At 37.8% G+C, this 25,508-nt stretch overlaps 1 protein-coding gene and 1 pseudogene across 4 annotated transcripts in view; one reads left to right on the top strand and one right to left on the bottom strand.

Moving 5' to 3' along the window:
• Positions 1-25,508, top strand: part of DENND4C (DENN/MADD domain containing 4C) — a 119,650-nt gene that overhangs the window by 5,864 nt on the left and 88,278 nt on the right. Inside the window, exon 1 of one of the 4 annotated variants that reach the window (XM_010857068.1) lies at positions 18,076-18,097. The exons of the other annotated variants lie outside the window; for them this stretch is intronic. The gene's annotated coding sequence lies outside the window, so the exon portion shown is untranslated. Of the gene's footprint in view, positions 1-18,075; positions 18,098-25,508 lie in introns of those variants that run through there. 4 annotated transcript variants of the gene reach the window in all.
• LOC105000952 lies at positions 11,491-14,951 on the bottom strand (annotated as a pseudogene).

Raw genomic sequence — 25,508 nt, forward strand, 5'->3', positions numbered from 1 at the left:
GTAGTTGGCAGCACACAGGCTCAGTAGTTGTAGCTTGATGACCCTAGCGTGCACAGGCTTCAGTAGCTGTCACGCATGTGCCAACTGAGTTGCTCTGAGGCATGTGGAATCTTCCTGGATTAGGGATTGAACCCATGTCCCTTGCATTGGCAGGCAGATTCTCATCCATTGCATTAGCAGGGAAGTCTGTAAATTAACTTTTCAGTTCTAGTAGCTTTTGTGTATATTCCTTAGGATTTTCTTTTCTTAAAATAATATTATTTATTTCATTTTTGGCTGTGCTGGGTCTTCGTTGTTGCACGGGCTTTTCTCGCGTTGCAGAGAGTGGGGGCTACTCTTTGTTGCAGTGCGGGGACTTCTCATTGTGGTGGCTTCTCTTGTTGTGGAGCAGGGGCTCTCGGGCATGCAGGTTTCAGTAGTTTCAGTTCCCAGGCTCTAGAGCATAGGCTCAATAGTTATGGTGCACAGGCTTAGTTGCTCCATGGCATGTGGGATCTTCCTGGATCAGGGATCGAACCTGTGTCTCCTGCATTGGCAGGCAGATTCTTTATCACTGAGCCACCAGGGAAGCCCCCTTAGGATTTTCTTAGTACAGAATCATAATATCTGCAGAGAAAACCAGTTTTGCTTCTTCATTTCCAATCAGTATTCCTTTAGTTTTTTCTTGCCTTATTCCACTGGCTAGATGAGTGATTTAACTTATATGCAGAGTACATCATGAGAAACGCTGGTCTGGAAGAAGCACAAGCTGGAATCAAGATTGCTGGGAGAAATATCAATAACCTCAGATATGCAGATGACTCCACCCTTATGGCAGAAAGTGAAGAGGAACTAAAAAGCCTCTTGATGAAAGTGAAAGTGGAGAGTGAAAAAGTTGGCTTAAAGCTCAACATTCAGAAAACAAAGATCATGGCATCCGGTCCCATCACTTCATGGGAAATAGATGGAGAAACAGTGGAAACGGTGTCAGACTTTATTTTTCTGGGCTCCAAAATCACTACAGATGGTGACTGCAGCCATGAAATTAAAAGACGCTTACTCCTTGGAAGGAAAGTTATGACCAACCTAGACAGCATATTCAAAAGCAGAGAGATTACTTTGCCAACAAAGGTCCATCTAGTCAAGGCTATGGTTTTTCCTGTGGTCATGTATGGATGTGAGAGTTGGACTGTGAAGAAGGCTGAGCGCCGAAGAATTGATGCTTTTGAACTGTGGTGTTGGAGAAGACTCTTGAGAGTCCCTTGGACTGCAAGGAGATCCAACCAGTCCATTCTGAAGGAGATCAGCCCTGGGATTTCTTTGGAAGGAATGATGCTAAAGCTGAAACTCCAGTACTTTGGCCACCTCATGTGAAGAGTTGACTCATTGGAAAAGACTCTGATGCTGGGAGGGATTGGGGGCAGGAGGAGAAGGGGACGACAGAGGATGAGATGGCTGGATGGCATCACTGACTCGATGGACGTGACTCTGAGTGAACTCCGGGAGTTGGTGATGGACAGGGAGGCCTGGCGTGCTGTGATTCATGGGGTTGCAAAGAGTTTGACACGACTGAGCGACTGAACTGAACTGAACTGAGATTAGTGATGTTCACTAGAAATAATGTAAGCCATGAGTGTAATTTTAAGTTTTCTAGTAGCTCCACACTAAGAAGTAACAAAAACTGTCATTAAATTTAATAACATTTTTTATTCCACTGTGTCCAGAATGTTAACATGTGTAGTAGTTTCCCTAGAGTAGCCATAACAAATAACCACAAACCATGTGATTTAATTAGCAGGTTTATTCTTTCACAGTTTTGGAAAATCTTAAGTGTAAAATCAAGGTGTTGGCAGGAACATACTCCCTCTCAAGACTCAAGAAAGAATCCTTCCTTGCCTTTTCCTACTTTGGTGGTTGTTGGCAAGTTATAGATATCGGACTGTTTGGATTTTCTCTTCTTACGTCAATTTTGTAATTTGTGTCTTTAAAAAATTGTCCTTTTCATCTGTGTTGTTGAATTTATTGGCATGAAAGTGCTTATAACTTTCTCTTGTTATTTTTTAAATGTCTAATGATGTGCTTTCATTGTAATGATCATTTCTCATTGGTAATTTCTGCTTCCTGATTTTTTCCTGATTTAGAGGCATGATATCTATTGCTTGTCCATTTTCAATTTTATTGATTTCTCCTCTTTTTATTTTTTCATCTACATACTCTTGATTTAATTTGCTTTTTTTCCCCTAGCATCCTAAGGTGGACTCTTAGATTACTGATTGAAAAACTTTCCTCTTTTCTAATTAGTAAAATAGGTAAAATTTAGAAAAATTTTCTATTTTATTTTTATATAAAATTTTTATTCATTTATTTACTATTTTTTGCTCTGCTGGGTCTTTATTGCTGTGCATGGGTTTTCTCTAGCTTTGACAAGTGGGGGCTATCCTGTAGTTCAGTGCACAGGCTTCTCATCGCAGTGGCTTCTCTTGTGGAGCTGGAGCTCTAGGGTTTGGGAGATTCTGTAGTGGCAGCTCACGGGCTCTAGAGTGCAGGCTCAGTGGTTGTGGCACACCGGGCTTAGTTCCCCTGTGACTTGTGAAATCTTCCCGAATCAGAGATGGAACCCATGTCCCCTACATTGGCAGGTGGATTTTTAACCATTGGACCACCCGAGAAGTCCAAGAATTTCCTTTTAAACACTGCTTCAGCTGCATCTCACAAATTGATTTCTGTTATTTTCATTTGGGCTTCCCAGGTGGCGCTAGCGGTAAAGAATCTGCCTGCCAGTTCAGGAGACACAAGAGACATGGGTTCAATCCCTGGATTGGGAAGAGCTCCTGGAGTAGGAAATGGAGGAAATGGAGGAATGGGGGGGGGTACCCATTCCAGTATTCTTGCCTGGAAAATAGCATAGGCAGATAACCTGGCGGGCTACAGTCTATGCAGCTGCAAAGAGTCAAACACAGCAAAGAGCTGAACACACATACATTTTCATTTAGTTCAAATATTTTCTAATTTCTCTTACAGTTTCTTTTTGATTCATTGATTTATTGATGATGTAAAAGAGTGTTGTTTAGTTTTGAAATTTAATTTCATGTTCTGTGTGTTTTATATGGGCTTCCCCGGTGGCTCAGCGGCAAAGAACCTGCCCGCAATGCAGGAGATTTGGGTTCAGTTCCTGGGTCAGGAAGACCCCTGGAGGAGGAAATGGCAACCCACCTCAGTGTCCTCTCCTGGAAGTTTCATGGACAGAGGAGCTACAGTCCATTAGGTCACAAAGAGTTGGACACGACTGAGCAATGACAGTGACTCTGTATGTTTGATTATATTGTCAAATTTATCCAGGTTTGTTTTATGGACCAGCATATGGTTTATCTTAGTGAATGTTTTGTATGTACTTGAAACAATTTTGGATTTTGCTGTTGTTGGAGTATTCTATAAATAACTAATTCTGTGAAGTTAGTTGATGCTGCTGCTGCTAAGTCGCTTCAGTCGTGTCCAACTCTGTGCAACCCCATAGACGGCAGCCTACCAGGCTCCCCGTCCCTGGGATTCTCCAGGCAACAACTCTGGAGTGGGTTGCCATTTCCTTCTCCAATGCATGAAAGTGAGAAGTGAAAGTGAAGTCGTTCAGTTGTGTCTGACTTGGCAACCCCATGGACTGCAACCTACCAGGCTCCTCCGCCCATGGGATTTTCCAGGCAAGAGTACTGGAGTGTGGTGCCATTGCCTTCTCCGAAGTTAGTTGATAGTGTTCTTCAAATTTAAGTATCCTTCTGATTTTCTGTGTACCTGTTGTATGAATTACTGAATGAGAGTGTTGAATCCTCTTTAATTATGAATCTGTTTATTTTTTCTTTAATTTCTGTTAGTTCTTGCTCCATGTACTTTAATGCTCTCTTGTGAGACATGTACATGTTTAGGATTCTTATGTCTTAATGATTTAACTTTTAGTGTTATTATGAAATGTTTATTTTTATCTCTGCTCCCAAGTCTGCCTGTTATTAGTATGGCCACTCTGGCTTTCTTGTGATTAAAATGTACATGATATATATTTTTGCATCCTTGAAAAAATACTTTATTTTTAAGAACAGTTTTACATTTACAGAGAGTTCTCTATATCCCAGACCCAGTTTCTTAACATCTTATACTTGTATATTGTATTTGTTACAATTAAATGAACCAGTATTGATACAGTATTATTAACTAAAGTCTCTAGTTTATTCAGATTTCCCCAGTTTTTAACTAAAGTCCTTTTTTCTGTTCGAGAATCCCGCCCAAATACAACTTTATTAGATTTCGTTGTGTCTCCAGACTACTTTTGAGTGTAGCAGTTTCTTAGATTTTCCTTGTTGTTGATGACTATGACAAATTTGCCAAGTACCAGCCAAACATTTTGTAGGATGTCCCTCTATTGGAATTGTTCTGATTGTTTTTTTCAAGGTTAGATTGAGGTTATATGTTTTTGTGAGGAAGGTTGCAGAGATGAAGCCCCATTACAACATCTCAAGAGTACACATTATCAACATGACTTCTTTCATTTGTTTATTTGGCTGTGCTGGTCTTAATTGTAGCACATGGGACTTTGGTCTTCACTGCGGCGTACATCGTCTTTCAGTTGCGGCACGCGAACTCTTAGTTGCTGCATGAGGAATCTAGTTTCCTGACCAGCGACTGAACCTGGGCCCCTGCATTGGGAGCATGGAGTCTCTCTCAGCCACTGGACCATCCAGGAAGCGCCTTGACGTGTGATTTTGATGTTGGTCATGACTACTTGGCTGATGCAGTGTTTGTCATGTTCTCCACTGTAAAGTTACTCTCTTCCCCACTTCCATTCTGTACTCTTTGAAGAAGTCACTAAGCTCCTCCCACACATAAGGAGTAGGGGATTACACACTCTTTGAGGACAAGAGTATTTGCTCGAGTTTTTTAGAATTTTTTGCATTGAGAGAGTGGTCTCTTTTCCTTCATTGATTTATTCATACCAATTTGTATCAGGATGGACTTACAGATACTTATTTTATACTTCGAGTTATAATGCAGTCTTACCTTATTCGCTCAATTGTTCTGACCTTAGCAATTGGGAGCTGTCTTAGTTGACTTTAGTTGACTCCTGTGCTCCTTTGACACACACCCTTAAGTGTGGGTTTGCTGTTGGTCTTGTCTGTTTGTATGTTTGTTAATTCTGGCGCCAAAAGAATGCTCCAGGTTCATTTATTTTTCCACTTTGTTTTTTAAAATTTTTTCTCAATTTTCAAATGAAATATAATTGATTTGTAGTATTGTATTAGTTCTCGGTGTAGAGCAAAATGATTCAGTAGTGTATATGTGTGTATACACTGTATACATACATATATATATATATATTCTTTTTCAGATTCTTTTTTCTTATATAGGTTTTTACAAAATATTGATTATAGTTCCCTGTGCTATACAGTAGATCCTTGTTGGTTATCTGTTTTATATATTGTATATAAAGTCCTTATTTTGTATTTAGTAATGTGTATATATTGGGGCTTCCCTCGTAGCTCAGATGGTAAAGAATCTGCTGCAGTGTGGGAGACTTGTGTTTGATCCCTGGGTCAGGAATAGCCCCTGGAGAAGGGAATGACTACCCACTCCAATATTCTTGCCTAAAGAATTCCATGGACAGAGGAGCCCTGGTGAGTTACAGTCCATGGGGTTGCAAAGAACCAGACACAACTGAGTGACTAACACTTCATTTCACTTGAATTCAGTGTATATGTGCTACTTCCAAACTCCTAACGTATCCCTCCACCCCCTCTACCACCTTTGGTAACCGTAAGTTTATTTTCTAAGTCTGTGCAGGCTCATTCTGTGTAGAGGTTTCCTCTGCTTTATGAAAGTAGAGTGTTCCTATGAAACCTTTCATAAACCAGTACGGTGTAAAACAAACAGTTACCTTAGGACACATCTTGCTAACGGTTGTGCACGATAAATTTAGATGAAGCACAGATGCTTTTAGACACAGTTCAAAGCTACGTCAGCTTGATGCTGATATGCTGAGTGTAGTTACTGGGGAGGGAGTTTGTTTAGGCTTTTCTCCCTCCTCTGCTTGGGGCTTGCTGCCTTTAAAACTGCTTGCTGCAAAACAAATGCCATCCTATTTTTGCTTTTCACCTCTTTCCATAAAAGTGTGTGTGTGTGTTTTTTTTTCAGATTTCCTTTGGATTAGCAAAAACCAGGTGCTTATATAGGTCTTTTGTAAAAGTGAAGTGGCATGAAGCAAACTTTTGAAAAGCAAGGGATACCTGTATTTCCTGTTCCAATCCTATAATCATTTCTTCAAGAAGCCTTGGCTCCTTCTATTGGAAAATAGCGTTAAAAATCAAGATCTAGGTGCTAGGTATGCCGATTGCCGTGGGGTGTCCTTACTTCTAGGTCTTCTTAGTTGATTGAGCAAGGAAATACACTTGTGTATATTAACCTATTATATACCTATGTCTGTAACTCTACCTATATGTCACAATCTGTATTTATATTAAACTAAATGAGTTCATAGTGAGCTCCAACTTTAGTCCATTATTACATGGATACTTCCCCCCTTGTCTCTCTGTAAATTTCTACTTAGTGAAAAAATGTGGCTCCCACCATCTGTCATCCATTCATTGTTCAGTACCAGTAATTGTTCAGTACCAGTATACATGCATAACAGTATCAGAACTGTTAACTCATAGCCCTGTGTGAAACCGTTTTTATCAGCTAGAGTGCCTGTTTGCAGTTCCTGTTGCTTTTAAAGACTGTACTCATTTCTAAAGTTACTTCGGCTAGCATCTTGCCCTCCACACCCCACAACCCTAACCCCTTCAGTGAAATTGTTTGATACATTTTTAATGTTCTCATGACCTACTCCATATTCCTTTAGGGTATCCCATGATGTCCTCACTGGATTTAATAATTTTGCATACATTAAAATTCACTCTCTATGCTCTAAAGTTCTGTGAATTTTGACAAATGCTTAATGTCAGTATTTGCCATTACTGTATCAGATTGAATAGTTTTACATCTGTGAGAATCCCACACTTCAACTCTTCAACCCTCTTTGCCAAAACCCCACAGCCCTGGAAACCGCTGATCTCTTTACTGTTTCTGTAGTTTTGACTTTTCCAGAATGTCATGTAAAAAGGATCATATTAAAAAAAGCCTTTTCAGACTGGCTTCTTTCGCTTTGCAATATGCATTTAAGGTTCCTCCAAGTTTTTTTATGGCTTGATAGCTCATTTATCACTGAATGTATTAGGTTTTTGTTTGATTTGTTTTTTAATCTATTCACCTATTGAAGGACTTTTTCTTTGCTTCCAGTTTCTGGTGATTATGACTAAAGCTGCTGTCAACATTGTATGTAGGTTTTATATGGATGTATGTTTTCAAATCAGTTGCTTAAGTACCTAGGAGTGTGATTGCTGGTACAATCACACTCCTTACAAGGATGTAAGCTTATGTCTAGCTTTGTAAGAAACTGTTAAACTGTCTTTCAGAGTGGCTGTTCCATTTTACTTTCCCATGAGCAATGATTGGAAGTTTCTCTTCAACATCCTTTTCAGGATTCAGTATTGTCAATTTTTAAAAAATAGTTAGCCATTTAAATGAAACTGAAAGTGAAAGTCACTTAGTCATGTCCGACTCTTTGTGACTCCATGGACTGTAGCCTGCCAGGCTCCTTTGTCCATGGAATTATTCAGGCAAGAATACTTTAATGGGTAGCCTTTTCCTTCTCCTAGGGATCTTCCCAACCCAGGGATTGAACCCAGGTCTCTTTCATTGCAGGCGGTCTCTTTACTGTCTGAGCCACTAGGGAAGCCCATTTTAATAGGTCTGTATTATTGCATCTCATTATTTCAGCTTGCATTTCTCTAGTGACTAAATAGGTTGAGCATTTTTTCATATACATATTTGCCATGTATATAAATTCTTTGATAATGTGTATGTGCCGATCTTTCACCCATTTCCTAATTGGATTGTCTGTTTTCTTATTGTTTAGTTCTCTGTGATTTTGCTGTATTTTGGATATTAGCTCTTTATCAGATATGTCTTTTGCAAATATTTTATCTCACTCTGTGGCTTGTCTTTTCATTCTTTTTGTGTTTAGCTGAGCACAGGTTTTTAGTAGAGTCTACCTTGTCTGTTTTTCTTGGATTGTGCTTTTGGTGTTGTATCTAAAAATTCATTGCCAAACCAGAGATCACATAGAGATTTCTGCCTGTATTTTCTTCTACAAGTGTTATAGTATTGCATTTTATATTTGGTCTGTGATTCATTTCGAATTATTCTTATAGAAAGTATAAGGTCTCAGTCTTGTTGCATATGGAAATCTAACTTTTCCACTTGTACTTGTTGAAGCTGTCTTTTCTCCTTTGAATTGTCTTTGCTCCTTTGTCCAGTCAGTCATTTTTTTAATGGTATTTTTAATGCATTTGTGTCTTTGTATTTAAAGCCTGTTTCCTGTAGATAGCTTAGAGTTGAGTCTTGCATTTTTTATTTCTGGTCTAATAATTTCTGCCTTAATTTAGGAGTGTTTAGACCACTTGATAATTTGCTTTTCAAAGTAGGCTTTATTGAGATATACACCATAAAATTCACCTATTTAAAAGGTTCAGTTCAGTTGTTCTTAGAATATTTAGAGTTTTACAGCCATTGGCATAATCTTATTTCGAGCATTTTCATCATGTTAGAAAGAAATCTTTGTCCATTCATGATCACTATCCAGCCCTCATCTCTCCCACCCCAGCCCTAGGCAGCCACTAATCTATTTTTTGTCTCTGTAGTTTTGCCTATTCTGAACATTTTGTATAAATAAAGTCATATAGTGTTTGATTTCTTATGACTGGCTTCATTACAGGGTAATATTTTTGAGGTTCATGTTGTTATATATATATCGGTATTTCCTTAAAAATAAATTGTGGTGAGACTTTCCTGGTGATCCAGGGGCTAAGACTCCAGGTTCCCAGTACAGAAGGCTCAGGTTCAATCCCTGGTCAGGGAACTAGATCCCATGTGCCACAACTGAAAAAAAAGATCCTGGGCCCCACAGCTAAAGATTCTGCATGTCACAGGGAAGAGCAGAGATCCTGAGTGCCACAACCAAGACTTGACGCGGCCAAATAAGTAAATAAATAAGTAACAATATTTTCTTAGAAGTTATTTAAAAATTGTGTCATAACTCCTATAATGTAAAATTCATCATATTAACAACTTAAAAATCTATTAATACAATGCAGTGACATTTACTACATTCTCAATGACATGCAACTGTTTTCACTGTCTAGTTCCAGAATGTTTTTTATCACTCTGAAAGGAAACCCTTTTTCCTTTAAGCAGTCACTCCCCATTCCCTTTCCCCCTCCCTCCTCTTGCTGACAACCACTAGTCTTGCTTTCTCTGTAGATTTGCTTGTTCTGGATATTTATTGTAAATGGAATAGTACAATGTGTGACTTCCATGTCTGAGCTTCTTTCATTTAGCATAATGCCTTCTAGATTAATCCACGTCATAGCATGAATCAGTAGTACTTCATTCCTTGTATGGCTGAATAGTACTCCATTACGTGGAAATGCCACATCATGACTTGATGGACATTTGGGTTGTTTCTACATTTTGGCTATTTTGAGTAGTGTTGCGATGAATATTTGTATCCAAGTTTTTATATGGGCTTTTTTTCAGATTTATTTGTATTTTTTGAAATTGAGGTATAAATGATGTCTAAGTTTCAGATGTACAGTGTAGTGATTCACAATTTTTAAAAGTTATCCTCCACTTATAAAATACTGGCTACGTTCCCTGGGCTGTGTAGTATATCCTTGTAGCATATTTATTTTATACATAGCAGCTTGTACCTTTTAATCCCAACTCCTATCTTGTCCCTCCCCTCTCTCTGTTGGTCACAGCTAGTTTGTTCTCTCCATCTGTGAGTCTGTTTCTTTTTTGTTACATTCCCTAGCTTGTTTTATTTTTTAGATTTCGCATATCATACCACACAGAGTTTGTCTTTATCTAACTTGTTTCACTAAACCTAATATCCTGAAGTCTATCCCCATTGTCGTAAATGGCGAAACTTCATTCTTCTTACATAGTTAAGGAGTATTAACTACATTTTGTGTATGTGTACATGTATCATCCATTGAAGAACATGTAGGTTGCTTCCATGTCTTGGCTATCAAAAATAATAACAGCTGAAAACATTGGGGTGCATATATCTTTTCAAATTAGGGTTTTCCTTTTTTCCCCCCAAGTATTTGCCCAGCAGTGGAATTGCTGGGTTATATGGTAGTTCTATTTTAGTTTTTTGAGGAACTGCCATACTGTTTTCCACAGTGGAGGCACCAATTTACACTGCCACCAACAGTGCAATTCCCTTTTTTCCACATCCTTACCAGCACTTGTTATTTGTGTTCTTTTTGAAGCTAGCCATTCCGACAGGTGTGAGGTCATATCTCATTCTGGGGTTGATTTGCATTTCTCTGATGACTAGCATTGTTGAGCATCCTTTCAAGTATTATGGACATACGTTTTCATTTGTTTTGGTGTAGACTGCTTAGATTTAGTGAAATTATTGATATGGTTGGGTTTGCATGTATTATCTTGCTATCTGTTTTTAATGTCCTGTTATTTGTTTCTTTTTGGATTGAGTCTATTTCATTTATCACGACATTGATTTATTAACTATACATCCTGGTTTTTTTTTAAGTAGTTGGCTTAAAATTTATTACATGCATCTTTAGCTTTCAGTAGTTTACCTTCAAATAGTACTATACTACTTCATGTGCAACCTAGGACTTTTCATTTTGTATATTTCATTCTCTTCCATTCTTCTTCATCAAAAGAGGATAATACTAGTTACACCTTGTTGGGTTTTTAGGAGTATGAAATGAAGTAATGCACGTAAAATATTTAGAGTATAGCTCATGCTTTTATTTATTTTGAGAATAATAGAAGATGACTGACTTCATTTGAAGTTCTTGAATCTGCAGATTGCAAGTTTCTTTTCTAGTTTGCCTCAACTACCCATTTCCATGATGACACCCAAAGTTATTGGTTCTCAGTTCTGACTGTATATTATGGTTAACTGGGCATCTTAAAAATTTTTGATGGGAGTGTGCCACCCTCAGAAATTCTTATTTCCTTGGTCTGATTTTTTTTTTTTATAAGTATTCTAGCAGACTCCAGCGAAGGCACCCCACTCCAATACTCTTGCCTGGAAAATCCCATGGAGGAGCCTGGTGGGCTGCTGTCTATGGGGTCGCACAGAGTCGGACACGACTGAAGTGACTTAGCAGCAGCAGCAGCAGACTCCAGTGTATAGTTAGAATAGAGAACCATTGCCCTAGACTTTATCATCATGGTGTATAACTTAAAATATTTTCAGCATCTAATTCTGACTTCTGTTTCTCTTTCGCTAGCTTGTACTTTAATACCCTGTTTTGATATTTCTTTGGAGAAGGAAATGGCAACCCATTCCAGTGTTCTTACCTGGAAAATCCCATGGACGAAGGAGCCTGGCAGACTACAGTCCATGGGGTCGCAGAGTCGACACGACTGAGCGACTTCACTTTGATGTTTCTTGAATTCTATCCAGACCACCAGGCCATTGTTCACACCACTTTTTCTCTGTCCCTCATCCCCCTGATACAGTAACTTCTTTCCTTACCCAGTTACATTGATTCATTGAAAAAATAGAAAAGTTAATGCCTACTAATGTTCTGTACTATTTTGTGAGGTCAAGTTACCATCTCTTGTTTCTTGCTTCCTTCACTGTAATTAGGGTAAAACTTCAGCACCGATAAAACACAGTTCTTTGCAAACCTTGTGTTCCCTTAAACCTGAGCAGCAGAGTGTGACTAGAGAAAACAAACAACAGCGCTGTGCCTCTTTAAACTTACGGCCGAAAATGCCATCAGCGCCACGGAGTCACTCATGCTTCTGCTCTCATTACTAAACAGAATGCTTAATCTCTTTTCTTCCTTTACTTTTCTCTCTCTACTGCATCCTTCATCTGTGATGCGTCTCCTCACCTATTTAAGGATTTAGCTTCTGCTGTTATCTTTTGTCTCCCTTGCATCATCCTTCTTTCCTTCTGAATCATATTTGCAAGCATATAAACAGGCTGTAACATCTCAGATCTCTGTCACAGATACACACACCCCTTTTTGTTTCATTTATAGCAAAATTTGTTGAAAAAACTTGGTCGTATTGTCCCTATTTTCTTTCTTTGCATTTTCTCTCCAACTTGCTTGAGGCTGACTCTTCTCCGTCTTCATCAACTAAACCTGCTTTAGTCAGTGTTCTCAGTCTTAAAGCTACTCTGCCTCTCATCAACATTTGACACGGTTGATCAGTCACTGTTTTTGGAATAATCTCACTTGGTTTTCTGGGTGCCATATCATCCTGATTCTTTTCTGATTTATGGCAGTTCCTTCTCAGTCAGTTGTGTTTTCTAGCTTCTCTTCCCTTACCTCAAAAGTTGGAATGCCCTAGGCTTAGGCTTTATACCTTTTCTACATCAATATAGATATCATACTTAATATTGTGATTGTTAGTATCATCAGTTCACTGCTGACTGTAGCCTTGATATTTTTATCAAACTCCACACTGTGTTGGACTGCCGTCTCTCTTTGTATGTTTTAGTAGGCATCTGAAACTTAACTTGTCTGATACAGAATTTGGGTTTATTTACTCAAACTTACTCTTTTTTCAGACTCTCAGTATATGGCATCAACCATTCACCCACTCAGTTAGGCCACAGACTGGTTGTCCTTAGTCTCTGTTTTGCTTCTTACCTCCAGTTTATCAGTAGCAGTTTTACCTTTAAACTGTATCTCAAATCCTGCCATATCTCATCATTCCTTTCCATAATGTAAGTCATTATTATCTCTTTCTGGACTGCTGAAGTTACCTTCTAACTGCTTTCCCTGCTTCTGCTCTATTCTCTGTGTACAGCAGCTGCTGTGATTTTTTTAAAAGACATAAATAATAGCACATCACCCTTATCTGGAGGCTGCTAGTCGCTTCCCAGCACACTTAGAGTAAAATCTAAAGACTTTACTTAACTTGAAAGGTGCTTTATGATTTCCCTTTCACTGACCTCCTCTTTCAGTACTCCCTAAGTTCCAGAGCCATCTCCTTCTTGCTGTTCCTCAAAGATCAAGGTATTGACCCGCCCTCAGGCTTTTATTTTTTATTTCTTTTTCCTTGCAGTGTTTTCTATCATCATATGATTTACTCTTTCCTGTTACTTCAACCTCTGCTCAGATTTTACTTCCTTATTTCTTCAAAGAGATCTTCATTGATTGTACTGTAAAAAGCACTTCAATATAAGCACTTCATATAAGCACTTCAATATAATTTTCTTATTCTATTTTGCTTTATTTTTTATTCATAGCATGTTTGCTTTCTGAAATTATTTATAAGTCTATACTTGTTTACTGAGTATTTTCCAACTGTAGTATAAGTGCCATAAAGATGTGGCCTTTTGTGTTTTCATTGCTTTAATTCCCCTCATTTAGAACAAGGACTGAGACTCAATCATAGGTTGTTAGTATACCAGCAGTGATTGTTTGGCAAACATAAAAGCTCCTTCCCGTTAGCCACAAAACTGTAAAATAATTATGAATAATCTTAACAAACAATCTGGAGGACATGGATGGAGAAAATCATGAGACTTTACTTACAGGCTTAACAGGAACAAAAAAGAGCTGAATAAAAAGGAAAGCCATACCATACTCACTTGACTGGAGAACTTAATGTAAGGATGCTTGTTTTCCTTAAATCTGAGTTTTAGACCTGTTCCTAACAAAGGTCTCTACTTTCTTCCTCCCAAAACTTGAGAAGCTTGGATGAATAAACCTGGAATTTTTTTCACTTTTCCAGTGAGTATTTATTCTTAGTTAAGCCATGATTCAAGATCCCAGGGTGGGGATCACCCCAGGTGCCCCTTCATTGCCCTGAGGAGGGGGGAGGACAGAAGAGGTGAGGAGGAGCCAGTTCAGATCTTCCCAGGAAACGTGCCTTCTGCCTGGCGATCATCCCAGGCTGATAGCTGGGATATAGGGTGGAGGGACTGTACACACACTGATATCATTCACACATGGGGACATCACCCCCTTTAGCAGGCATTGCCTTCTCATAGCTGTGGAAGTCCAGTTCTGCCAGCAGTTCCTGGTCTGGTTCTGGCTGGAGAAGCGGCTGTTAAAAGGAGCAGGCTGGTAGTTTTTGATTTTTATTTTGATGTTTTCTGCCATAGTGCTGGCTCCTAAAGATACCCCTGAAGCCACTATGTGATCCTCACCAAAGACGCCAGTCAAGTTTTTAAAACAGAAAAGTTTTTTAAAAAGGTGAAGAGGGAGTTTATCTACCAGATCAAAAAACATGCAGAACTGTTAGAATTAACTGTGGGTGGTACTAGCTTGGAAGTTGGCTAATAAAACAAAATAGAAGTTAGATTTCTTTTTTTAAGGATTATATGGAATTTTAGTATATATGATTTTAGTATTTAGTAAATAGATAAAAGTGAGAAAAGAATGTAAGTTAACCTTTCCATTATAAGTAGATGACAGGATTATAAGTGCTGTAGAGCATTTGTAAAACTGTGATACCCTGTAGATGTATATGAGGTGTGTGGAACTCTTACAATTTGGGATCTAATTAACTATGCCTTTAGGTCATCTTCTGTTTCATAAACTATTTCCCTCACTCCTTGACAGCTTTAATTTTTTGATCTGATAGTGTGTTTACTTCTCTTCCTTTTAATTTGTTATTATTTCCACTGTGTATTTAGTAGTCAAATGAACTTAATAGAATTTTTTATAAGCTATCATTAACTAGACTGTGAATGAGACTGAAATGCATTAAGCATATATGTTTTGCTGCTTTGTGATACCTATTGCCATTCTTTTTTAAAATTTATATATTTGGCTGTTTTGAGTCTTGGTTGCAGTCAGTGCACAGGCTCAGTTGCCCTGTGGCGTGTGGAATTTTCTCAGACCAAGGATTGAACCCATGTCTGCTGCATTGGCAGGAGAATTCTTAACCACTGGACCACCAGGGAAATTCATATCTATCTATTTGAATCAGTGCTTTTGTTTTCTTCCAATAAATACCCAGGAGTAGAATTGCTGGATTGTTATGATAGTTTTATTTTTAATTTTTTGAGAAATCTCCATATTGTTTTCCATACCAGTTTCCCATTAAATAGCTGGTCTTTTTGTCTTCTTGATTGTTTCCTATGCAAAAGCTTTTTGGTTTGATGCAGTCCCAATTGTTTATTTTGTTTCCTTGCCTGAGGAGATATATCTAAAACAATATTACCAAGACTGTTGTTAAATAGTGTACTGCCTATATTTTATTCTAGAAGTTTTATGGTTTCAGGTTTTATATTTGTCTTTAATGCATTTCAAACTTATTTTTGTACATGCTGTGAGAAAGTAGTTGAGTTTGTTTCTTTTGCATGTAACTTTCTAGTTTCCTAACGCCGTTTATTGAAGAGGCTGTGTTTTCTCCACTGTATATTCTTGACTCCTTTGTCGTTGATTAATTGCCCATAAAAATGGATTAGTTTTGGCACACTTCATTCTATTTTATTGATCTATATATCTGTGTTTGTGCCGGTGCCATACTGTTTTCATCACTAGCTTTGTAGTGTAGTTTGAAATCAGCTCACGTGGTACCTTTAGCTTTGTCCTCCTTTCTCAAGATTGTTTTGGCTATTTGGATTTTTTTGTGTTTGCATACAAATTTTAGAATTACTTGTTCTAGTTCTGTGAAATTTGCCATTGATATTTTGATAGAGACTAGCATGAATCCCTAGATTGCCTTGGATAGTACATTAGTTCATCTAGTCCATGAGCATGGTATGTCTTTCCATCTGTTTGTTTTGTCTTCAGTTTCTTTCATCAGTTTTCCAAATACAGATCTTACATTTCCTTAGTTGGATTTATTCCTAGATATTTGTTTTTGATGCAACTGTAAATATGTTCTTAATTTCTCTTTCTGATCGTTAGTTGTTAATGTATAGAAATGCAGCAATTTCTGTATATTCATTTTGTATTCTGCAGTTTTGCCAAATTCATTGATGAGTTCTCATTGCTTTTTTATATGGCTGTGCTAGGTCTTTGTTGCTTTGCGGGCTTTTCTCTAGTTGTGGAGAGTGGGGGCTACTCTTCATTGCAGTGTGTGGGCTTCTCATTGCAGTGGCTTCTCTTGTTATAGAGCAAGGATTCTAGGGTGCTTGGGCCTCAGTAATTGCTGCATGTGGGTTCAGTAGTTGTCATTCCTGGATTCTAGACCACAGGCTTAATAGTTGTGGCAAATGAGTTTAGTTGTCCCATGGCATGTGGGATCTCTCTGGACCAGGAATTGAACCCATGACTCCTGCACTGGCGGGTGAATTCTTTACCACTGAGCAACCAGGGAAGTGCCCCCCCGACCCCCACCCCGTCCCTTTGTTTTTTTTTCTCTTTTAGCCACACTGTGTGGCTTGTGGGATCTTAGTTCCCCAACCAGGGAAACTATTGAACCCATGTCCTCAGCCATGAAAGGGTGGAGTTCTAAACACTGGACCACCAGGGAATTCCCTGTTTAGGATTTTCTATGTATAGTATCATGTCTTCTGCAAACAGTGAATTTTATTTCTTCCTTTCCAAATTGGATTTCCCTTCTGTTTCTCTGATTTCCTATGGCTGGAACTTTCAATACTATGTTTAATAAAAATGGTAAGAGGTGGATATCCTTGTCTTTTTCCTGATCTTAGAGGAAATGCTTTCAGCTTTTCACTATTGAGTATGATTTGTTAATGTGGTGTATTATGTTGATTGTGTATCTTGAACCATCCTTGCATCCCAGTAATAAATCCCACTTGATTATGATGTATGATCCATTTAATGTATTGTTGAATTTGGTTTGCTAATATTTTGTTGAGGATTTTTACATCTGTATTTACAGTGATATTGGCTGGCCTGTATTTGTGTGTGCGTGTGTGATACTTTCTGGTTTTGGTGTGGGGTGATTCTGGCCTCGTAGAACGAGTTTGGAAGTGCTTGTTGTTCTGCAGTTCCTTGAAATAGTTTGAGAAGGTGAATTTGTCCATTTCTTCTAGGTTGTCCATTTTATTGTCATATGATTTTTCATAGTAATCTCTCATGATAATTTTTTTTTCTGTGGTGTGGGTTGTAACGTCTTCCTTTCATTTTCAATATTATTTGGGCCCTTTTTTTTTCATGATGTGTCTGGCTAAATGTTTATCAGTTCTGGTTATCTTTTCAAAGAATCAGTTCTTAGTTTCACTGATCTTTTCTGTTTGTTTTTTTTTTTATAGCCTCTATTTAATTTCTTCTCTGATCTTTATAATTTCTTTTCTTCTACTAACTTTGGGTTTGATTGCTCTTCTTCCTTTATTTATTTTTCTTTTTTTTCCTGATTCCTTTAGCTGTAAGTTTAGGTTATTTACTTGAGATTTTTCTTGTTTTCTGAGGTAGGTTTGTGTCTCTGTAAGCTTCCTTCTTAGAACTGCTTTTCCTACATTATCATAGATTTTTGATTGCTATATTTTAATTTCTTCTTGACATCATATATTTTTTTGTTTTCTGTATCCCTAAACAACTTACTGCAGATGTAGATGATTTTACTACATTGGTCTTTTAACCTTCCTACTAGCTTTGTAAGTAGTTGATTTGCTACCTTTATATTTGCCTTTATCAATGAGATTTTTCCTTTTGTAACATTTATTTTTCTAGTAACCTTTTATTTTCCACATTAGAGAAGTCTCTTTAGCATTTCTTGTAAAAATACTGGGTCTTGAGCCCTTGGTGAAAGTAGCTGGCTCCTGAGGCAGATGGGGTGGCTGTCTTAAGCCGGCTGGGCCACAGGTTGGTAGGGCCTGGGTAGCCGCACGGCTTGAGGTGTCCCAGTACTGGCACTGACAGACTGGTGCGCTGGGACAGGTCCCAGTGCTAATAAAAATAAGTTAGAAGATTCCAGAATGACATTTGCCAGCCCCAGTGTGTTCATGGTGTATGAGCTCCCAAAATGGTTGCTGCCAGTATCTGTCTGTGTGTGTCCACAGGGTAAGCTCCAGTTGCCTTCTGCTGTTCCGGAGATTCTCCAAGATTAGCAGGTGGGTCTAACCCAGGTTTCTTTCAAATTACTGCTTATGCTCTGGTTCTCAGTGTATGAGATTTTGAGTGTACCCTTTTAAGAGTTGAGTCTTTATTTCCTAGAGTCCTTTGACTTTCCTGAAAGTAAGCCCCACTGGCCCTCACAGCCAAACATCGTAGGAGCTCATCTTCCTGGTTACAGTCTCTGGGCTAGGGAGCCTGATGTGGGGCACCTTGGGGAGTTACTTCTGCATTTGTAATTATCCTGTTTGTGGTTCCCACCTGGAGGTGTGGTTCTCTACCATATCCTGTCTCTACCCCTCTTATTTGTTTCTTTGTTACTTTGTGTTTTCAGTTGTAGAACATCTTTTCTGCTAGTTTTCAGATCTTACCAATGTTACTCTGTAAATAGTTGTAATTTTGGTGTGCCCTTGGGAGGAGGTGGGCTCCCTTGGTGGTTCAGCTGGTAAAGAATATGCCTGCAATGCAGGAAACCAGGGTTCAATCCCTGGGTTGGCAAGATCCCTTGGAGAAGGGAACAGCCACCCACTCCAGTATTCTGGCCTGGAGAATTCCATGGACTGTGTATCCATGGGGTCCTAAAGAGTTGGACATGACTCTGCAACTTTCACTTTAACTTCACTTGGGAGGAGGTAAACTCAAGGTCTTTCTATTCTGCCATCTTGACCACTTTTTATCCAATCGTTTGAGCATCCATTTGGTGATTCTTACTTGAATCTGAATACTGTGATGCTTGTAAAATGGCTTTTAATCATTTCTTATGTGTTTATTACGTTGTATTCTGTTTTGAAGAGTCTTCCTTTGCTGCTTTCACTTTTATTCATTTATTTTATAATATCAGCAGTGTGGACTAAAGTCAGTGTTTTGTTAGTCCATTACTGTCACTCATTTTGATGCTAAATTTGTTCCCAGATTGGCCAGTGGGAGACTCTTCAAGCAGTTTCAGTCCCCTTTTGATAGAATCCCCATTAGTGTTTGAGCAGTGCTCTTTTCCTCCATTGTATAAATGTTCTAGGTATATCCTGTTATTTTTTTTTAAAATACAATTTTTTTAAATTGCTTTTTTTTTTTTTTTTAAAATAACAATTCCTGCCTTGGAATTGGCCATTTCCCCAAGGAGCTCTAGTATCTCTTGACTGGAAGTGTCTTAAAGAAACAAAGATTTAGGTGCTGGGCTTGTTTGTTGCTGGTGGAGTGACACAGCTTCTGCGTTTGTTTTTTTTAATAGCAGAGAGGAGGAGGAGATACACTGACTCACACATACGTATTTTATAGTTTTATTGAGCTGTAATTTATACACCACACAGTTCATTGGTTTAAAATATATAATTTACTGATTTTTAATGCTATCACCACAAACAATTTTAGAACATTTTTATTCCCTCAAAGAAACCCCCTACCCATTATCAGTCATTCCCTATTTCCCCTCACCCTCAGGCCAAGCAGCCAACCACTTTTTCTATCGATTTGCCTGTGCTGCATCATATAAGTGGAATCTAACTATCGGTCTTTTGTGACTGACTTCTTCCACTTAGCATGTTTTCAGGGTTCATCCATGTTGTGGCATGTATTAGTACTTAATTTCTTTTTATTGCTGAACAATAGTTCATTGTATGAATATACTACATTTTATTTATCTCTTTATCAGTTAATGGACATTTGGACTGTTACCATTTTTTGTAATCAATAAATGTTCACACACATGTATTGAAAAATTTTTATTTTTGAATTATTTTAGGTTTATAGAAAGGTTGAAAAAATAGCACAGAGAGTTCCTGTGCTATTGCTGCTGCTAAGTCACTTCAGTGGTGTCCGACTCTGTGCGACCCCATAGACGGCAGCCTACCAGGCTCCCCCGTCCCTGGGATTCTCCAGGCAAGAACACTGGAGTGGGCCGCCATTTCCTTCTCCAATGCATGAAAGTGAAAAGTGAAAGTAAAGTCGCTCAGTCGCGTCCGACTCTTGGCGACCCCATGGACTGCAGCCTACCAGGCTCCTCCGTCCGTGGGATTTTCCAGGCAAGAGTACTGGAGTACATTGTACATAGTACTCTATGGCTGACATATTGTATTACCACTGTACATTTTTCAAAACTAAGACATCAATATTGTTACATCATTGTTAATTGAAATCCAAATTTTATTTTAATTTGACTAATTTTTACATTAATAAAAGATTTCTGCTTCGGTGTATATATATTTTAAAATTGTGACTTTGTACTGATACCTCTTAATTCCATTCTCAATAGAGATTCTTACTTGTCTTATCCCATCCCTTAGTTATATATCCCTTTTCTCATAGCAAAAACTCTGGCTTCCAACAATTATGCAATCGTAGAGTACATATTGAATAATTTCAGAATTGCTACAAATATACCAGTATTAAAAAAACAAGCCTTCTAAGTAAAGGTTAAGATTTATTTTCAGTTCTTCATGTTAAATTGTCCAAAACTTACTTGGATTAGTTCTCCTTTTTCATTCTCTTCTATGTGATTACATTATCAGTTTGATATACAGTTAGGTTCACTGGCTCACATAAATTTCATTAAGAAGTTGGGTGTCTAACCAGGTCAGAATTTAAAATGAAATTTAGAAATTGTTCTTTTATAGATATTTAATCTTTAGAGGGAATATAGCCTGCATTTTATTTGTATAGTATAGTGGCTGACATTAAAACTTGGTGATTTAAATAAAAATTTGTATTATTCCAGTGCTCAACTATGTGCAGTCAGGGTACAGTTGGAAAGGAACTATCTGGGCTCTCTACAGCCCAGGCACTCACACTTGGCATGGGAGGTAGATGACACATGGTTTGGTCACAAGAGCTCTGCCCTGGAATATTGGAGGCGTGTGGTGATGGGGGGCGGAATCTGAATTATTTCTGTTTTCTCTTGAAAAGACAAGAAGGAAGTTCTGGTTTACCAAGTCCGTTTAGCAGTAGTTGGATGACTTCGACCAGTAGTGGCTGCCTGTGTTCTCTCTCTAGTTCTGGCAGCTCATATCTTCCATGAGTCCTTTAAAGCATTTCTGTTTTCAGCCTTTCTTTATATCCCTTCTTCCTTACAAAACTGTCAGTTGCAGGTGCAACAGTGGGGAATTATATTGCTTTATTTTCTTAAAAAGAAGCAGACTTTATCTGAAACGAGTTACTTTTTTGATTTTGTAATTCCATGATTCAGCCAGCATAACTGATGTTGATAATACTTTTTATATGGAATCACTAAGGCCTTAATTGTAGCAGATAACTTTGATAATACTTTAGTTTCATTGTGGTTTAAACAATGTTCATTTTTCATTCTCTGTGGTTTGGAATACCAGGGAATACAGATATTTTTGAACATTTAAAAAATCTTTTTATTTCAGTGACAGGAATTTTGTAAGCTATATTTAGCCTTGTAAATCTAACCAGTCCATCCTAAAGTAGATCAGTCCTGGGTGTTCATTGAAAGGACTGATGCTAAAGCTGAAACTCCAGTACTTTGGCCACCTCATGCAAAGAGTTGACTCATTGGAAAATACCCTGGTGCTGGGAGGGATTGAGGGCAGGAGGAGTAGGGGACGACAGAGGATGAGATGGCTGGATGGCATCACTGACTCACTGGACATGAGTTTGAGTAAACTCCAGGAGTTCGTGATGGACAGGGAGGCCTGGCATGCTGCGATTCATGGGGTTGCATAGAGTTCGACATGACTGAGCGACTGAACTGAACTGAATATTTTGTTGATATTATGAATATTTATTTATTAAAATGTATGCCATTCTAAATAGTAAGGTGAAATGAAATTGATTCTGAAAGGGTATCTTGGCTATAGTTGGAAAATGAAGTCTAATTTAACTGTATATCTAAGTTTTAATAAATATTTTAATACTTTTCAAAAGTTTTTGTTAATAGAGACTAATTTTTGCCAGAGATAAAGCATATCATTTCATAATGAGAAAGGGGTCAGTTCATCAAAAGGACATAGTAATTCTAGATAGTTATCTCTGCAGAGCTTTAAATTACATGAAGCAAAAACTGATAGAACTAAAAGGAGAGACATCAATAGATGTATAATTATAGTCAGATTTCAGTAACACTGTGTTAATAATTAAACAAGTAGGCAGAAAATTAGGAAGGATATATAGATTTGAATAACACTAATAACCTTCTTGGCCTCTCTCCAGCAAAAATAGAACATACATTCCACTAAAATGTACATTGTATTTATCAAAGAGACTATATTCTTAGCTGTAAAACTAATCTCAATAAAAATAAAAGACTGCAAGTCATATGTAGTATATCCTCCAAGCATAGTATATTTAAGTTAGAAATCAGTAACCGAAAGATTCTTGGAAAATTTCCAGGTACAAAATTTGGAAACTGAAAAGCATACTGTATGTAGCCCATTGGTCAAAGAAAATGAGAAAGAGAAATTTAAAAATATGTTGAACTGAATAAGAAGAAGACATAACTGAGTTTGTGAGATGCCACAAAGACGATATTGGAAGAGGAACATTTTAGCTCTGAATTCATACATTAGAAAAGAAAGATCTCAATGACCTCAGCTCTGACCTTAAGAAACTAGAAATAGAGCAAATTAAAGTCTACATAAACAGAGGAAAGAAAGTTATAAAGTTCAAAATAGAAATCAATGAAATAGACAAGCAAGAAAGAGAAGAACCAGTGAAACTGAAAGCTGGTTCTTAGAGAAGAAAAATAAAATTGACAATTTTCTAGCCAGACTGACCAGGATAAAAAGAAGGCACAGACTTGATTGATATCATAAATGAGAAATATGACTGTCAAAAATGAGAAATGTGGCATCACTACATATTCTACAGATACTAAAAGAATAAGGGGATATTATGAAAAACTTTATACAAGTAAATTACACAACTTAGATGAAATGGACAAATTCCTGGCCATATGCCCTCTCCCAATTCTTCATTTATTCATTTATTTATTTTAATTTTTGGCTGCATTGGGTCTTGCTTGCAGCCTGACAGTTTCGTTGCTCCGCTATCCTGCAGCTTGTGGGATCTTAGTTCCCAGACGAGGAATTGAACCTGCGTCCCCTGCATTGGAAGGCAAATTCTTAACCACTGGACCACTGGGAAGTCCCCCCAATTATTATGTTAAAATGTAACCCCCAATGTGATAGTATATGGAAGTAGGGCTTTGGAACATGTTTTGGTCATGTAGATGCAGTGGTTTTAGTGTCTTTCTCAAAGAGACTCTGGGAAGATCCTTTGTTCCTTTCCACCCTGAGAGGTTACAGTGAAAAGACAGCCTTTGGTGACCTAGGAAGCCAGCCATTACTAGACACTGAATCTGCCAGTGATCTTGAATTTCCATCTTCAAGAAATAAATTTTTGTTGTTTATAAGTCACCCAATCTATGATATTCTGGTATAGCAGCCTAAATGGACTAAGACTGGTACAAACTATGAAACCACAAACTATGAAAGTTTACTCAAGAAGAAATAGGTAACCTGAATTGTCCTACATGTTAAAAGAAATGAATTTAGAGTTTACAGTATACTCTCAAAGTAAACTCTAGACCTGGATGATGGAAAAAATTAACAACAATTCTATACAAATTCTTGAAAACTGAAGGAGAAAGTTTTCCCAAGTCATTCTATGAGATTATCACATTCAGTTCAGTTCAGTCGCTCAGTCGTGTGCAACCCCATGGACTTCAGCTCACCAGGCCTCCCTGTCCATCACCAACTGCTGGAGTTTACCCAAACTCATGTCCATTGAGTCGGTGATGCCATCCAACCATCTCATCCTCTGTTGTCCCCTTCTCCCCCTGCCCTAATATTTCCCAGCATCAGGCTCTTTTCAAAAGAGTCAGCTCTTTGCATCAGGTGGCCAAATTGTTGGAGTTTCAGCTTCAACATCAGTACTATCACATTACCTTGATATCAAAATCAGTTAAAGACAGTATGGGGGGGGGGGAAAGAACTATAGACTGGTATCCCTCATTAACAAATGTAAAATTTCAAACAAAATTTTAGCAAGTAGAATCCAATAATACATGAAAAGGGTAATATATAGATGGAGAATAAGCACATGAAAAGGTGGTCAACATCACCAGTTATTAGAAAGATGCAAATTACATCTATAGCTAAGTATCCCTACAGGCATAATAGAATGTAGTCTAAATTAAAAAGACTGACCTTCTAGACTGTTGGAAAGGATATGGAATGACTGGAACTCTCAAATACTGTGATAGGAATGTAAAATGATATAGTCATTCTAGAAAACGATTTGGCACTCTTTAGAATTGCATATACCTCCCAGGTGATCCATTCATTCCATCTTAGAATTTGACTAAGATAAATGAAAGCGTATGTCTGTTAGGCTTGTACATGGGTTTTCGTGTTAGCTTTCTCTATATAAATAATAGCTCCAAGCTGAAAATAGCCCATATGTTTATTAATGTAGGTGAATGGATAAACATCTTGTGGTATATTCAGACATGGAATTGTTGTTAATTGTTTTAGTTGCTAAGTCGTGTCCGACTCTTTTTGACCCCACAGACTGTAGCCTGCCAGAGGAATACTACTCAGCAATAAAAAGGAATGAACTGTTGATATAAACAGTAACGTGGACAAATCTCAGAATAATTACATAAATGCGTGAAAGAAGCCAGACCAAAAAAGAATACACTGAGTGGTTTGATGTATATCGATTCTAGAAACTAATCTATAATGACACAAAGCAGGTCACTCATTGCCTGGGGAGGGAGGGGTGATTAAGGGGTACAGGAGTATTTTGGATGTTGATGAATGTGTTCTCTATCTTGATTGTGATATGGTTTCATGGGTGTATACATTTGTGAAAACTTAGCAAATTGTACACTTTAAATATGTACATTTTACTGTATGTAAATTATACCTTAACAAAGTATTTTTAAGAAGCACATGAAATCCATAGAAATATTTAAGATCTCAGATACTTTATTTTTAGTGTTGCTGAGTTTAAAGATAATAGAAATCTTGACTCAGCATTCATATTCTCTAGATTTCTACCATGTATTACCTAAGTGTCTTTTAATATGTATTTTATATAAATTTGTCTTCTTTGGTTATTTTTTTTATGCTGTCTCTGGTATTTATATATGAAATAGTTAATGACCCCTAATAACCTCAGATGTGCAGATGACACCACCCTTATGGCATAAAGTGAAGAGGAACTAAAAAGCCTCTTGATGAAAGTGAAAGAGGAGAGTAAAGAAGTTGGCTTAAAGCTCAACATTCAGAAAACTAAGATCATGGCACCTGGTCCCATCACTTCATGGCAAATAGATGGGGAAACAGTGTCACACTTTATTTTTTTGGGCTCCAAAATCACTGCAGATGGTGACTGCAGCCATGAAATTAAAAGACACTTACTCCTTGGAAGGAAAGTTATGACCAACCTAGA

Source organism: Bison bison, unplaced genomic scaffold, assembly GCF_000754665.1.
Source record: "Bison bison bison isolate TAMUID 2011002044 unplaced genomic scaffold, Bison_UMD1.0 scf7180017864376, whole genome shotgun sequence".
NCBI classification, from domain to species: domain Eukaryota; kingdom Metazoa; phylum Chordata; class Mammalia; order Artiodactyla; family Bovidae; genus Bison; species Bison bison.